Here is a 15,474-nt window from a genome sequence, read left to right as displayed (position 1 = left end):
CCAAGGAGCCTTAATTGCTTGCAACGCAACCAGCCAGCCTTTATTGAACATGAATAATAATAATGACATAGTATCGTAACAACTCGAGAGTAACATCAAACTATGTAACATCAACATTCAATAGCAATTGTCTGAAAAGTGCACTTAATGCTGAAAACCTAACAATGAAATACACAAAATTTTGCAATTCTCTTACGAAACTGAGTAAGAAAAAATGAATTTGCAGAGACATTGGGTCAAAGTGACTCAGTTCAGGCTCTTGAGGGTAAAAATTTGTCGATGATTTAAATTTCATAATAGACCAGAATCCTGTCGAGGATTTTAAAAATTCTAAACATCCATGCCGGGCCCATGGGCCGGCTTTTAGTTTTACCTTTACAGGTAACCATTTAAATAGCAATCGATTTTTACTGTACAACTAACTTTCAAGGTGAAAAATTTACTACGTGGCACTTACTGAACAATAACAAAGTGGCAAGAATCCCCAAGATATTGCAAAAAACGCAGCTAAATTACTAAGTAAACTGTTTAACGTAAAACTGATAGCATTAACTTGAAATCTTCGGTTAACAATAAACACAGCGACGTTATAGTTACGTCACAGCGCAAAGAACAATAGTAACTGTATAATAAGTAACGCTGTGTCTAGGCATCCGAAAGTCGGACTCCAAATTTCATTCTAAGAATTATTTTGAGGTTAATATAGCAAAGGAAAACTGTTCAGCTTCCGGAAAATTCTCGTCTGTTTTCATCTGGGCCTATTTCAGGAATGGGCCTAATGCTGCAGCATCAATAGCACCCACCTTAATCCAGCCATGCGCAGCACACTCCTTTCTGCTTGGTTGTGTAACCAAGCCCTGCAAAGGACTGGTGTACCATTCACCATGTTTCTTTCTTGCCATGATAATCACTGCTTCCCTGTGACCGTAAAAAGGGAGGATTACATTTAACCCTCAGCACATATAAGATTAAATGTACACTTATAACTTTTTTTCAGTTCTTTTCACTTGATTGCATGCTACACACATGCTTAACCTCTTCCTCATTAGCTGTTACCAGTGCATGAACATCTTTACTGACCCCAGTAGGCAATGTCTTAGCAAAAAAATGTAACATTTCTATGAAAAATCACAGTAATTTTTCTTGGGGGAGTTTGCAGTAATGCTTATCTGTTCTTTTAAGTAAAAGCAGGTATTTTTACTGGAATAAAATAAGTATTGCTTTAGATAACTTTTAAAAGTAATCTGACTATATAATGCACATTACTTTTGATGTGTTGACCCCAGCATTGCTGCTTCTCACTTGTGTTTGACAATCCATCTACATTTCCGAAAATACCTTTCTCAGGATATGTGGAGAATACACCTCACCAGTAATGCAACAGCAATTTTTTTATATGGAGAGATTGCTGCCAGCCTTTGCTATAGCTGCACCTATCTGCTACCAAAGGCCCTCACAAAATACGTACAGTTCAAACAATGGCTACTGATTCAACATTTAATAATAATAATACTTACTATAATAATTATAATAATAATACATTTTATTTAATTTAGCATTTCTAGACAATCCAGGACATATTACAAAATAAAACCATAAAAATGCAATTAAGTAAATAAATAAAACAAACATATGTAATGAAAATACAACAAAACAAGTAATTAGAACAATTTGAAAGAATCTATGGTACTGACAAGGAAATTTTGAAAAGGTGAGTTTTAAGATGACTTTTAAATAGAGAAAGACCAATCAAGATATAATGAGTGATCAAGTTCTGGAGCCAAGGAGCAGCTCAACTGAAAGCTTGACATCCCATGGATGTCAGGCAGACAAAAGGGACAACAAGAAAGCTAGAAGTAGATGAGTTCAGTAAACGGGTCACTGTACAATCTTTAAGAAGATCTTTTTAATAGGTGAGAGCCAGATCATCGAGTGTTTTGTAAGTGAGGACAACAATCCTAAACTCGATACAGTATTTAACTGACAGCCAATGAATTTTCTCCAGAATAGATGTAATATGACTTGCACCTGAGTTTGACTCAATAACCGTGCAGCAGAATATTGAACTGACTGCAGCTTGTTTACAAGTTTAGCATCATACAAGAAAATAAAGCATCTATAACAGTCTAGCCTCGATATGATGAATGTATGAATTAGCATTTCAGCCACAGAGCAGGACAATGAGGGACAAAGTCTTCATACCAAGCTAGCGAAAGGCAGCACGGGATGTGGCATTAATGTGAGATTGAAAAGGTGGAGCTGTCAAAAACAACACCAAGACTCTTGACTTGAGACAATAAAACAAGTGGGCTGTCATTGATACAGATGTTAACTTTCTAAATTTTGAGAGTAACTTCTGACTCCACAACGAGAATTTCAAACTTGGCACTATTAAGCTTGAATTGATGATGTGCCATCCAAATTTTAACATCATAAAGGCAATTAACCAAAGAAGATCGAAAATAAACATGAGATAGTTTGGTAGAAATGTAAAGCTGCATGTCATCAGCATACCAATGAAAATGAATACCATGATGATGCATAATTGAACCAATGTAGAGGATGTAAGTGACAAAAAGCGAGGAGCCCACTGAACACTGAACCCCATGGCACACCATTTTCATCTTATGAGTGACTAACTTTTTTGTTAAATAATTTTTTATCAATACTAGGGGTTTTTGCTTCCTGCTCTCTTCGCTCGTCAACCCCCTGCCTGCACTATTCGCTAGCCTCTTTGCGGTTCTGCTGCTTACATATGGGGATGCGGATGTAAAATTTAAACAGATTTTTATTTTCATGAGAATTGTTACATATGAATAATAGAACTAACTATTTTACATTACAGTGAGTAATTAACCATATTAAAAATAGTAAAATGTAAAAATTTGAAAGTAAATTATGTTTCATGTTGAGTTAGAGTTATTCATTGTGTAATACGATTTTATTCTGTTTGGATTTGAAATGAACACACAAATACTTTTTAAACTTACACTTTTACTGTAAAACTTCAGTAAAAACAATTTTTTCAATTAACTTTTCATCAATATCGCAGTGAATTTTGATTCTGTGTTTGGACTTACATCGTGACAATGCAACGTATTACTGCCCATGATGGAATTTGGTTTCTTTCTCTCTATTAAATAAAATGACTTTTTTGAATGTTTGGCTCTGAGATTTCTTAATTGTCTTTGCAAAAGCTATTCTAACGGGAAACTGTTAATGTTTTAATACGAATGGCATATCAAGATCTCCTTTGTAGTCTAATGTTATCCACAGAAGATTTACTACATTACCTTTGTTGGATTCATCCTTCTTTCTACAGCAATTCGTGCGGTGGAAGACTGGATGGTGTTAACAGTTGTAGATATTCTTCGGGATATTGTAAGTTGATGTTTTCATGTTCCGAACGATCACCACCAACTGTTTCAGCAAAGTCTATTGATACGCATTTAACCAATTTGCCATGGAACCGATCAACATTTTTGGCGTTAATTCGTTTGACTTCATCGTTTCTCTGTGCTAGGATTGCTCGTGCACTCATTTTTTCTGTTGATAACCCTTCGTGATGAAATTCTTCAATAAGATTTGGACATATGTCTTCTTTAATTGGGAACTTAAAGTGAGGATAACGTTAAAATTTATAAGAGCTGAGAGAGCAGGAACTGTGTCTGTCAAAAACATTCACACGAATGAGAGGTGAGAGGACCGTGTGTGTGGTTGAATATATTTGAGAGGAGGGCAGGACTTGAAAAAATCTCATGGGCAAAGTCTCGTCTAGCGGGACTTGAAAAAAATCTCTTGAAAGATGTTTCATCTCGTCCCAAGATTTTTTTATATAATAGAGAGATTTATTATTTTGTTCATGTGACCCTGGTTTAAACGACGTGGAATGATTTAAGCAGCACATATTACATTAAGATTAAGACATATATTTTTTTATCCTAACCACTGTCACGCATACATGTCAGAGGATGTCCTCATGGGCTCGATGGATGTATCATAATATATGTAATAGTAGTAAAAAGGGCGACCTCAATTGGGCGCGGCGAATAAAAGCGCACATAAATAAAAGCGATCTTCAAAAGGGCGACCTCAATTGAGCGCTGAATAAAGGCGCGCGTAAATAAAGGCGAGCTTCAAAAGGGCGACCTCAATTGAGCGCCGAATAACTGCGCGCATAAATAAAGGAGTGCTTCAAAAGGGTGACGTCAATTGGGCGCAGCGAATAAAGGCAAACGCAACAAAATTATTACAGAAAATTTATTAGATAAAGGCAATGATTGAACGTATAAAAAGGTGAAAGCAAGAATATTAAAACATCCAATTAATTAATGCATGAACTTCTAACAAACTATTTCTAAAGCTCTCTATATTTCGTTGTTTTCAAAATTACAGAAAATTAGATTAAGGCAATGACTGAATGTATAAAAAGGTGAAAGCAAGTTACACTTGCGCGCGCATTTATTCGGCGCTCAATTGAGGTCGCCCTTTTGAAGCTCGCCTATATTTACGGGCGCCTTTATTCGGCACTCAATTGAGGTCGCCCTTTTGAAGGTCGCCTTTATTTACGTGCGCCTTTATTCTCCGTGCCCAATTGAGGTCGCCCTTTTGAAGGTCGCCTTTTTGTGCGCGCCCTTATTGAATAGAACCGGGGCGAGAGGGGGTATTGTCACTGAGATTCTTTTCTCCTTCTCTCCTCGCAGCTCTGAGAAACTGCCCAGTGTGCGTACTTAGCTGTGCCCCTTCTGGTTTGTGTGATATGAGAAGCCCAGAAGGAGTTGTCTTTTTTGCAATCAGAGCGACCCGCTGTACGGAGCTCCAGTAAATGAACCTTAATTCTGTGGCAAGAGCTAAATACTACTGTTGTTATTTGCCCAAGGTGCTACTTGTACAGATGCCAAGAGGTGTATTTTTGTTGGAATGTATTCAATTAAATGTGGTGTCCCAACTTTTAATTTTCTCCATGACCTGTCATTCCCACACACAACAGTTACACTATGTTTTCCAACAGAAGTAATAAAATAAAAATTGTGCATCTCTGTTTCTTTTTCTGTCTTTTACTGCACCAGGTTAAAAGAGATTCATGATTTTATTAATTTCAGGCATGCTTTCTAGGACAGCCAAACTTATGATGTAGGTTACAAAAATGGTGCTGATAGAGTAGAAGAACTGAGTACTCTAATATTTACAATATTTCAATAAAACCTAAAACACTACTGACAACAATGAACAATTTATTGTGTCCATCCTGAAAAGTCTCTGTCCCAGTAAGTCTTGAACAGATCAGTGTAAAGCATGTTAAATCAAAGAGATTTGCTGTGCTGTCTTGCTAAGTGTTTAAACTTTATCAGTGCACCTAAACTTTCATTATACCATTAACAGCGAAACTATTAAAACTGTGTACTTTTAGTAATCCAAAATGGTTTAATGAGATGAGTTCCAGTTAAAACTACACACTAAAATTTGATTGAACAATTTAAATGACATGCTATAAATATAGTCCCGTTTTACGTTCTAATTACCGATTCTAGTTCGAACACCATCAGTCCTCTGTCAGTGTCTGTTTTGCCATGAATATTAATCATGTGTACGGACAGGTTTTGGAAAAAGTGGGCCCAGAATTTCTCAGGACTTGTTTCATATAAAATTTATGTGGCATGCTTAAGGGTGAGTAGCAACTAGGAATTTGCTCTGTTGGGCCCTTGAGCAAGACCCTTAACCTGCAATTGCTCAGTTCTGGATATGATGTTAATCTGCATCCAGCCCTGCAAGAAGGCCCCCCAACTTGCAGGGAAAAACCTAGGGGTTGGTGGCAGAATTGGCACTCCAGTCAGCGTAAAAAACCTCACACTGTCCCATTACATCTGAACTAGTGTGGTGCTGAGGTGTCACCCATTGCATGGCTGCACTCGGGTCCTAATCTGGGATCCTGAGTTGGTTTGTCATGTGGTGGGTGCGGCAATGTGCTTTATTCAGAGCGTACTCCTAACCTCTCCTCTCCTCTCTATAAATAAGTAATTCACTAGTAAGTGCTGCCACTAAACAGATTGTACCAGGTAATCTCTTCAGTTGCTTCAGGAGTCAGGAGGAACTGCCTCTTTGTAAGTCATATTCAAAAATGATAAAACAAACTCACACATGTCAGCAGACTGGAACAGAAAGTAGCTCATTTTCTAGCGCCACAAGTCAGGAACTAACCCTGAATGAGACAAGAGTCCATTGAGGGACACACAATTAGCAGTTTTCAAGTGACAATAGCCAGCATTAAAGCAAGAAGATTTAACCAAAAGCCCAAAACGTCACTTAAATATGCCTCAGGGGATGTTCCTTTAGCTTGACTAGGTTTTAGTTTGCTGAGGGGATACAAGAGCCAGGTTTAGGATTACACCGACTCACCCCTGGACAATGTGGAGTCCCTGTTAACATGACAGGATATCCTTGGACTCTGTAAAAACACCCAAGCCAGTATGATTAGAAAAAAGACTAAATTAACTATTTACTGTTCTTACACACTCACTTAGTAAATTATTAGTAACACCTGTACTCCTGCATATCCATGCAATTATCTAATCAGCCAATCATGCAGTGCAATGCTAAATAAAATCCTGCAGACACAGGTCAGGAACTTCAGTTTATGTTCACATCACAAAAAAGAATGGAGAAATATTTAATCTCAGTGATTTCAAACTAGGCATGATTGTTGGTGCCAGCTGGGCTGGTCTGACTATTTCTGTAACTGCTCATCTCCTGGGACTTTCAAGCACAACAAGTTTACTCAGAATGGTGCAAAAAAAAAATCCAATGAGTGGCAGATGGAAACATCTTGTCAATTTGTGAGGTCAGGGGAGGATGGCCAAGACTGGTTTGAGCTAAAAGATAGGCTACAGTAATTCAGAAAGCTGCTCTACAGCTGTGGTGTGCAGAAAAGCATCTCAGAATGCATAGCATGCTAAACACTGAGGCTGATGATTTTCAACAGCAGAAGACCACATTGGATTCCACTTCTGTCAGCCTAAAACAAGAAGCTAAGGCTGCAGTGGGCACAGTCCACAAGCCTCGACAGTTAAAGACTAGAAACACTTATCCTGGTCTGAAGAATCTCAATTTCTGCTGAGGTACACAAATGGAAAGGTCAGAATTTTATCCATGCAACCAGCCTGCACTGAGTCAACAGTCCGGGGTGGTGGTGCTGGTATTATGGTTTGGAAAATGTTTTCTTGGCACACTTTGGGCATGCAAATACCAATCAGTCATTGCTTGAATGCAACAACTTGTTTGAGTATTGATGCTGACCATGCATATCCCTTCATGGCAACACCTTTGGGATGTGGTGGAACGGGACATGAAATCATGTCAACATGGAGAAGAATCTGAAATGAATGTTTCCAACATCTTCTGGAATCCATGACACAGATAATGGAGGCTGATATAAAAGCAAAAGTAGGCCCTACACAGTATTAGTATAGTGTTCACTGAGTGCATATCAAATGATAAAGGACATCAATAAGAAAATGAAAATCACCTGAAACACCTTCTGGCCTCACAAAAAAATCCCACCTCAAAAAAAAAAACACACACACACACAAAGAATGGTTTGTTTATTCCAAAACCTTTCTTCCCTGCTATAAGCAATGTTTTTATCTAACAGCGACAAAAAAGAGGACAAATTAGGAAGATTAGCAGGCTGACGTTCCTTTGAAGATGGCCCTTTATGCAAATTGAAAATTCGCGCGTGTGAAAGGATGCCAATGTGTATTGGGGCAGGCATTTGCATAATTACAGTCAACTCATACAGATTAACTCCACATCACTGACCACTTCACACGTGCGTTGTTTGCTAAGGTTTCACCTTAGAGAAAATCTTAGTTACACTTTTCAGTTAAAAAAAAATTTCTTCATGCATTTTCTGAGCCTACAACTTGTTAAACCAAATTATTTTACACCATTTCTTGGCCATGACTGAATGCTCAGAGGTTTAAGTATTTAATTAATTAATTAATTAATTCATTCATTCATTTATTACGAATGTAGAACACTGCAAATTCGAAATTTTCACAGCAAAATTGCAGAGAGATTTGTAATTTGTTTGAGTGGTCTGTCTTACTTTGAATAAGAGTCTGGAATTTAGGAGTTAGTATTCTGATTTTAGATACAAGGCCAATAAAACTGTTGAGCAGAGGTAAATGAAATGTCTTATGTGTAAGGTGTGGTATATGACTGTGGATTACTGTATTTGCATGGAAATATACACTGACAAATTAAAAATATCTTTCCAGTTTTGCTTTAATGTAATCAGTCTTCATAAGTGAATGTATTTTCTCTGTAAACATGCATATTGCTTGAATAAAAAAAGTTATAAAAATCTATCTATCTATCTATCTATCTATCTATCTATCTATCTATCTATCTATCTATCTATCTATCTGTTGTCACGCATGCACACCAGAGGGTCACTTTTCATGCTCACCTAAGGTACCACCCTGGCATGAAAGAGGGCACTGTCTCCTTTTCCTTCACATGCCCAGGGTTTTACAGGGTTGGCACCCCAAGCATTCAGCTTTTGCCCTGCCCTGAAGTTAAGCAAGTTCAGACCAGGCCAGTACTTAGATCAGAGAACATCTTGAAAAAGCTTGGATTACTGCTGGAAGAGGTGTTGGTGTGGCCAGCAGGGGGGCCTTACTCTGTGCTGTGTGTGTGGATCCCAATGTTCCAGTGCAGTGAAGGAGACACTGTACTGTAAAACTGGCGCTGTATTTTGAATGAGACATAAAACTGAGCACCTGACTCTCTGTGGTCATAAAATGTCCCTGGGCATCTTTAGTAAACAGTAGGGTGTTTCCCAATATCCTAGCTAGATTGCTCATTGCGGCTTGATCATTGTGACCTCCTCATCATCTCCCATTTCTAATTGGCTAACTATCTATCTCACCTCTTCACTACTTAATAACTAATATGCAGTGCGCGTACTGGTGCAAAAATGGCTGCCATCATCCAGGTAGATGCTGCACAACAGCTGGTGGTTGAAGCAACTCACCCCTGTCCATGTAAAGCTCTTGGACTGTCTTGAAAAGCACTATATAACTGCAATGTCAGTCAGTCATTCTCCAACCCACTACAGTATATCCTAACACAGGGTCACGGGGGTCTGCTGGAGCCAATCCCAGCCAGCACAGGGTGCAAGGCAGGAACAAATCCCAGGCAGGGCGCCAGCCCACCGCAGGGCACACACACACACACACACACACACACACACCCACACAGCAAGCACACACTAGGGACAATTTAGGATTGCCAATGCACCTAACCAAAGCATGTCTTTGGACTGTGGGAGGTAACTGGAGCACCCGGAAGAAACCCACGCAGACACGGGGAGAAGCGAACCCAGGCCTCCTTACTGCGAGGCAGCAGCACTACTACTGTGCCACTTTGCTGCCCAACTGCAATGTCTTCTTCTAGATTTAATTTTGGGTTTACTGGTGTTTCATTTTAATTGTTTGCATAGACTAGGACGGTCTATGGATAGGGTTAGAAGCAAAAAATGATATTGGATATTTTTTGCAATACTTTTTTTTTATTTTAATCTAATATACAGTATTGAAGCTTGTATTTCTCATATAATTGGATGTAAAAAAATCAAAGAAAAATAAATAAAGCATACGGTTGCCTTCAGATATAGTACTTTATCTTTCTGTCCGTCACGACTGTTCATTTATTTTATAAAGAACCCTTTCATCTATCTATCTATCTATCTATCTATCTATCTATCTATCTATCTATCTATCTATCTATCTATCTATCTATCTATCTATCTATCTATCTATCTATCTATGCCAAATATTTTGGTGGAACGTAACAGAAGGATCTTAGTTATTTTGCAGATGAAATCCTTGTAACGCTCAAGCCATTCACGACAGTAATTTAACCCCATCGTGTGTGGAGTGCCGATTCCACTCCGGGATTTAGTAGCTGCGCCGTTCCCTTTTCTGAACGACGTTTCTTTCTTTCACTATTTTTTTTTAAAGGGAGACCCCTGGGAGCAGGGTGAGACTAGTAGTAGAACAAAAAAAGTGTGCGACTTTAATGGGGGAACTGTACACGTTAGACTCTCTTCCTGATTTTTTTTTAATTCATTCTAAGTGTGAGCAAACTACGGCCGAAATGACTTCCTGACTTTTGTACATTTATACGTTTCTAGTATTCTAAGTGTACATGTATATAGACTTTGTAACTTACTGAGGCGTGTTGAGCCGGCTGAAAAATATTGGACACTTATAACAACGGGAACAGATTTTAGAATGTAACGCTTATTTTCCCCGAGTGAAAACGCAGCAGTCCCAGAAATTCGTGTTTAGCTCATTAATGGTACGTATTCTTCTTTTTAAATAACTTGCTTTGTCCTTTCGTGTCTCATAGCTCAGGATTTGACGCTCGGAGTGCATGTGGACGTCAGAGCAGTTGGTGTATTGTTCGGGAGAGCCGAATATAGAACTTTCAAGGTTTAATAAAGAAAACACTTGGAACAGTGGAGCGCCAAACCCGAGGAACGTATCGGACTTGCTTTTAGAATGTATTCCTGATTGAAATCAGTTACACTGTGGATTATTTATTCTACTTCTCTTTGTCATGCATTATGCCATGCTTTTGTTTGATATTCTTGTGTTGTTGTTTTTTGACTCAGCTTGAAAAGTGTGTATTGGTGCAAGAAGAAGCCGATTTGTGGTGTAGCAATTAAGCAGGGTGTTGTTTATCGCGAAAGTATGCATTCCTTAAAAAGGTGTGAATGGGGAATCAACATTTGCTTTCAGGGGCCACAGCAGTAGCAACCCTTCCCCCTCGCCATCCACCCAGCACTGCCTGCCTGCCTCCTTCTCTCCCTCCCCGATCTCTTCCCCCTTCCCCCACCCCTTCCTCGCTTCGACTTTGTGCGCGTGGACCGAGCCACGTGCGTCGCGGCGGGGTCGCGCGTCGTCTGTTAGGAGAGAGCCGAGTGCGAGCGGGCCTGACGAGAACGCCGGCGGCGGAATGGAAGAGGGGAGAGCGTCGCAGCACGAAAGAAAAAAATAAAAAAATGACGACAGTAGACGTTTTCAGTGTTTAGACAGCTTTTAAGGGAAATAAACAAAAAGTCTGGACTTAAGGTTACAGACCGTGGTTCCCGGTGTCGCGAAGGGAACTTCTGCTTTTTAAGATAACCGTTAACTGAAACCGGATCTTCTGCCAGTAAGGCGAAAATAAAAGAATTGGGCAGCATCTTCAACTTGTGGCGAATAACACCGCAATAACCCGGGTTGTTGCTAAGTTTCGGGATTCGGTTATTGGGGACGTTTAATATAAATCGTTGTGAACAGACAAAACATTTCATAGCTAGTAGGTGGGTTATAATAAGGACAGGAAGGCTCCGTTCTAATTTCTCACCACGTTTATTGATGTTTCCATTGACGGAACGTCCTGAAACTGCGTTTATAAGAAGCGCTACCTAAGGGTTTCGTTTCACAATCATTTGCTTGGTGAGCAGTTGTTTCCGAGTTCCATTTAGGTGGGGGTATACCCTTGGCGGATGTCCGAAGTGGCTGCTGTCGCTCGAGTGCGTCCGTACGTAAAAGATGCGCACCGAGCCAGGGAGGGAAGGAGAGCGGGCGAGGGAGCGCGTCCTCCCGCTAAGAACTGGGAGCGAACAAAGCGCTCCGAGTCACTCAGGCAGACATTTGGTGTTTAATAGTCCACAGACGGAAAAATCGGTTGATAAAAGGTTTATTTAGACACTGGCCGGTTTTCGTATTTGCACGTTCAGTGTTGGTTGAATTTTCCGAATGGGCAATTCTTAATTATTTGTTAGGTGGGGGAAACTATCATAAGTATTTTCCTTTTGGGTCAATTTAGAGTCTGATTATAACATAGTAATGAAGTCCTTGTTTTTTGCTTGCAGAAAAGTTTTTCATATTTTGCATTTTAGTGCGGACACATCACCTTGTGGCTTGTGCGAGTTCACAATTTTGATATTATCTATGCACCTTTTAATTCACTTCCTTTCATTCATTCCATTCCTTTTAAATCATTTAGGAAGTTGAAGCTTATTTCAGCAGAAATAGTTCCTTTTTCATCCATTACTTCCAGATATATGTGTATTTATTTCAGAAATGTTAGACAAAAATATCAAATTCATATCTAACCTGCCAAGCACACGAGTGACAGACATTTAAAAATTTGAATGAATTGCAGTTACAATTAAGTGACCTCACTTTCTCATCATTTGACTGAAAGGGTCTGTATACTTAACTAAACAAGAGTCTTTAGTTTTTGATTTTTAACAAATCTACAAAACTTTGTAAAAAGAAGTTTTCCCTTTGTTACAGAGTGCTGCATAGTGGTTAAAGCTTTGGTCTTTAAATGCTGAGGTTGTGTGACCATCAAGCAAGTCTTGCCATTCTTCCAATTGGAAAAAAGAAGTGTAACCCATTATATTTCAAATCTTGTAAGTTTCCTTGGATAAAGGTATCAGCCAAGTAAGTAAGTGTAGATTGATAGGCAAAGATAGCAAATTTATCAATTTAAAATTGAATCTGCACTACTCCAAAGTGTTGTTAAAAAGTGAAGGTGTCTGAATAACTTAGTCTTTTTCTAACCAGGTCTGAAACTGTAGAGTTTAAATGAGAGTCAGGCAATGATTCTCTGATGTGGATACAACTTGCATGCAGATGAAGGTAAAACTTGTTACAACAAAGTGGAAATGGTGTATTTAGACTTGGAGCCTGTCCTCTTAAGGCAACATTTGAAGAGGAATTTGATGCATGTGCAATTATGGTTAATGTTTAAACATTTTCACATATTTATTGTGAAAATTTGTAGTGTAGTGTAGTATTGTAGTGTTGAATTTTTATGAAGTATGGAAATAATTGTATATTAGACCTATTTCGAAGTCATCTTGGGTAAAGGATGAGATGAATAATTCAATGCAGCTGTAATTCATTCAGATACTGCAATGTTTGGCACTCATATGGTTTCAAGTTAGAGATGAATTTGATATTTTTGTCTGACCTGTCTGAAATAAATATAAATCTATATAGACAAAATGGACAAAAATCAGGAACCAGTCTTGGACAGAGTGCCACACAGTAGGACAACCTCACATACTGACTCACACTCAGTCATACAGAGCCGGTTTGAAGTTGCCAGTTGACCTAACACATGCCTTACTATGCCACGTGCTTTAAATAAAAACATTCATGTGGCAAGCCCCAACTTGGGGTTAACCATGGAGAATTTTTTCACAAAGTTACGGACACATTTAATAATGGCTTTACAGTCATCCTGAAGATGTGCTGTTTAAGTTGTTTGTTTTTCCATAAATTTTCCCAGCCTGAATTAATACAGATGCATGTGGGAGTGTGTTCTGTGCCCCTTCAATGCTGACATATATAAATGCTTATACTCAGCATGTATAGAGAATGAGTTCAATGCCACTTTTTACTCATTGATATGTTCACACTATTGATAAGTAGCAACCTGAGGAATGGAATTTCGATTCTTTCCATAAAAATTGTGTATATCTGATTTGGGGAGGGCAACTGGAACTCCCACTTTAAAATTTTGTGACACAACAAAGCATGACGGGCAGACAAGCACATGCTTGTCACCCTCTTACTTGGTTGCACGCACAAAGGTAACATGTTTATATATATATAGTATGTGTATAGTATATAGTATATATGTGTTTTATGTATATGGAATTTGATCAAAATAGATCAGCATGAAAGGTTTCCCCGATTAATATTTGGTTGCAAAAAGAAATGAGGTAGCTAATAAGGGCATTACTAATATCTGTTTACAAACAACATTTGTACAAGGATTAAAGGCAAAGGTAGAGCACTTCAAAAACAATCTGTGCAACCAATGCTGATTTTGTAACGGCTTTTAAGAAGGTATTATGTGATAGTGTTTAATATATTCATATATGGTGTACTGTATATATCCACTATATGTGTGAGTTTTAAAATACTGGGTGTCACATGAAAAAGTAGTGCTCAAACCAAGTGGTGCATAGTTGCACACTAAGTTGACCTTTGTTACACACCCAACTGTTAATAATTGCTGATAATTGCCTCATCAGCTTATGAGAGTTTCTTTTCACATAATCCACAATGTAAGGTGTACACAAATGTTTCTTGGTTTTGGTGTAGTGCTCGCCTGCCCAGTAATGTACCATTTTTTCACTGATTGCTGAATTGTGTGTTTCGCAGGAGAACTTGCAGTAGAATATTGTTACCTGAATGCTTCACTTACAAAACTTGATGGATGTTATACAAACATATAGCTCCACAATTGAAATATGCTTTTCCAATAGATACAACATGTCTTTTCTTCTCCAAGTACACAAGCAACAGAAATAACAAAACTAAATGTGCAAAGGGACTTCCCATTAATCTCATCTGAATGTTTGCTGTTACTAAAACCACGATGGTGCTTCTTACTGTGCGGCAGTTTGCTTTTTCGTGCAGCACCCTGTATATACTGTATACATACACATAGCCAAATGTTTGGGAAAACACAGGTCTGCCTGTTTATTATGTACATATAAATATAAAGGCAATCATGTAAAGAGGTGCTTCACCAACCCTGTTGTTGTCATGGAGAGCTCCTATTCATCTGCAGAAGATTCAGTGAAGTGAGTAGGTCTTCTTGGTCCTCTTTTGGCTTGAATTTTCTCTTCAACTTCCACATTTTCATCTTTGGTACGTCAGGGGCCCATTTATGCTTGTGAAGTGTAGCAACTCTCAATAGTGTGTGTAACCTTCCTGGGAAGGCAGAGAAAGCTGTTAGATTTTCAGGCATTGACTCTGCATGTTTTGTTGTCCAATGATATTAAATGTATATATGCATACAGTATATAAAAATCATGTAGATTGTTTCCTGATTTTCATGCAGATGCCATTATTATAAGTCACACCATGGGGGCCACTAGACAGAGCAATAAAACAAATGGGGCCAGAGAGAAAGGGGAAAACAACACTAGAACTAGAGAACCCTGTACGTGTCAGTTGGGGAAACAGGTGTGCGGTAGGCACTGTAGGTATATGGTATGGCCCAGAAGTGAATTTATCAAATTATCATAAGACCTAGGAAATCTGTTTGTTTGGAGGGACGAATATCTGTTACAGGGACAAATGGCAGCCAAGATATCCTATATGGAATAATCGGGGCTATTCTGCTTTAAGAGAGGGGTATAAATGCCTCCCAGTAATGTGCCTCTTCGGTAAGCAGAATCTCCTATAAGACAAGAATCAGTAGTAAGCAAGTATTTCTATAGCTACCAGTAATGGTCATCACTTACTAAAATTATTTTTTTAAAGTATTGTTGGTAGGTTGTTCTTTGTCTGTGTATTAGTGAATCAAGAGGTTGGGGGGTGCATAATGAATGTGAGATCCTAAGAAACTTGACAAACGAGAGGATCATTCAGTCCCTCAACCCCATTTGTT

The 15,474-nt window shown here is 38.7% G+C and overlaps 1 long non-coding RNA gene across 2 annotated transcripts in view; it reads right to left on the bottom strand.

Annotated features, from left to right (window-relative positions):
* LOC114649245 (uncharacterized) overlaps positions 1-15,474 on the bottom strand; it is a 48,730-nt gene that overhangs the window by 1,122 nt on the left and 32,134 nt on the right. For both annotated transcript variants that reach the window (XR_003715805.2, XR_003715807.2), the window contains exon 2: positions 14,613-14,792. This is a non-coding gene — a long non-coding RNA (uncharacterized LOC114649245). The remainder of the gene's footprint in view (positions 1-14,612; positions 14,793-15,474) is intronic.

The sequence above is a fragment of the Erpetoichthys calabaricus genome, chromosome 1, assembly GCF_900747795.2.
Source record: "Erpetoichthys calabaricus chromosome 1, fErpCal1.3, whole genome shotgun sequence".
Taxonomy (NCBI): domain Eukaryota; kingdom Metazoa; phylum Chordata; class Cladistia; order Polypteriformes; family Polypteridae; genus Erpetoichthys; species Erpetoichthys calabaricus.
Note: the sequence above shows the minus strand (reverse complement) of the source record. Positions and strands in the feature narration are given on the sequence as shown.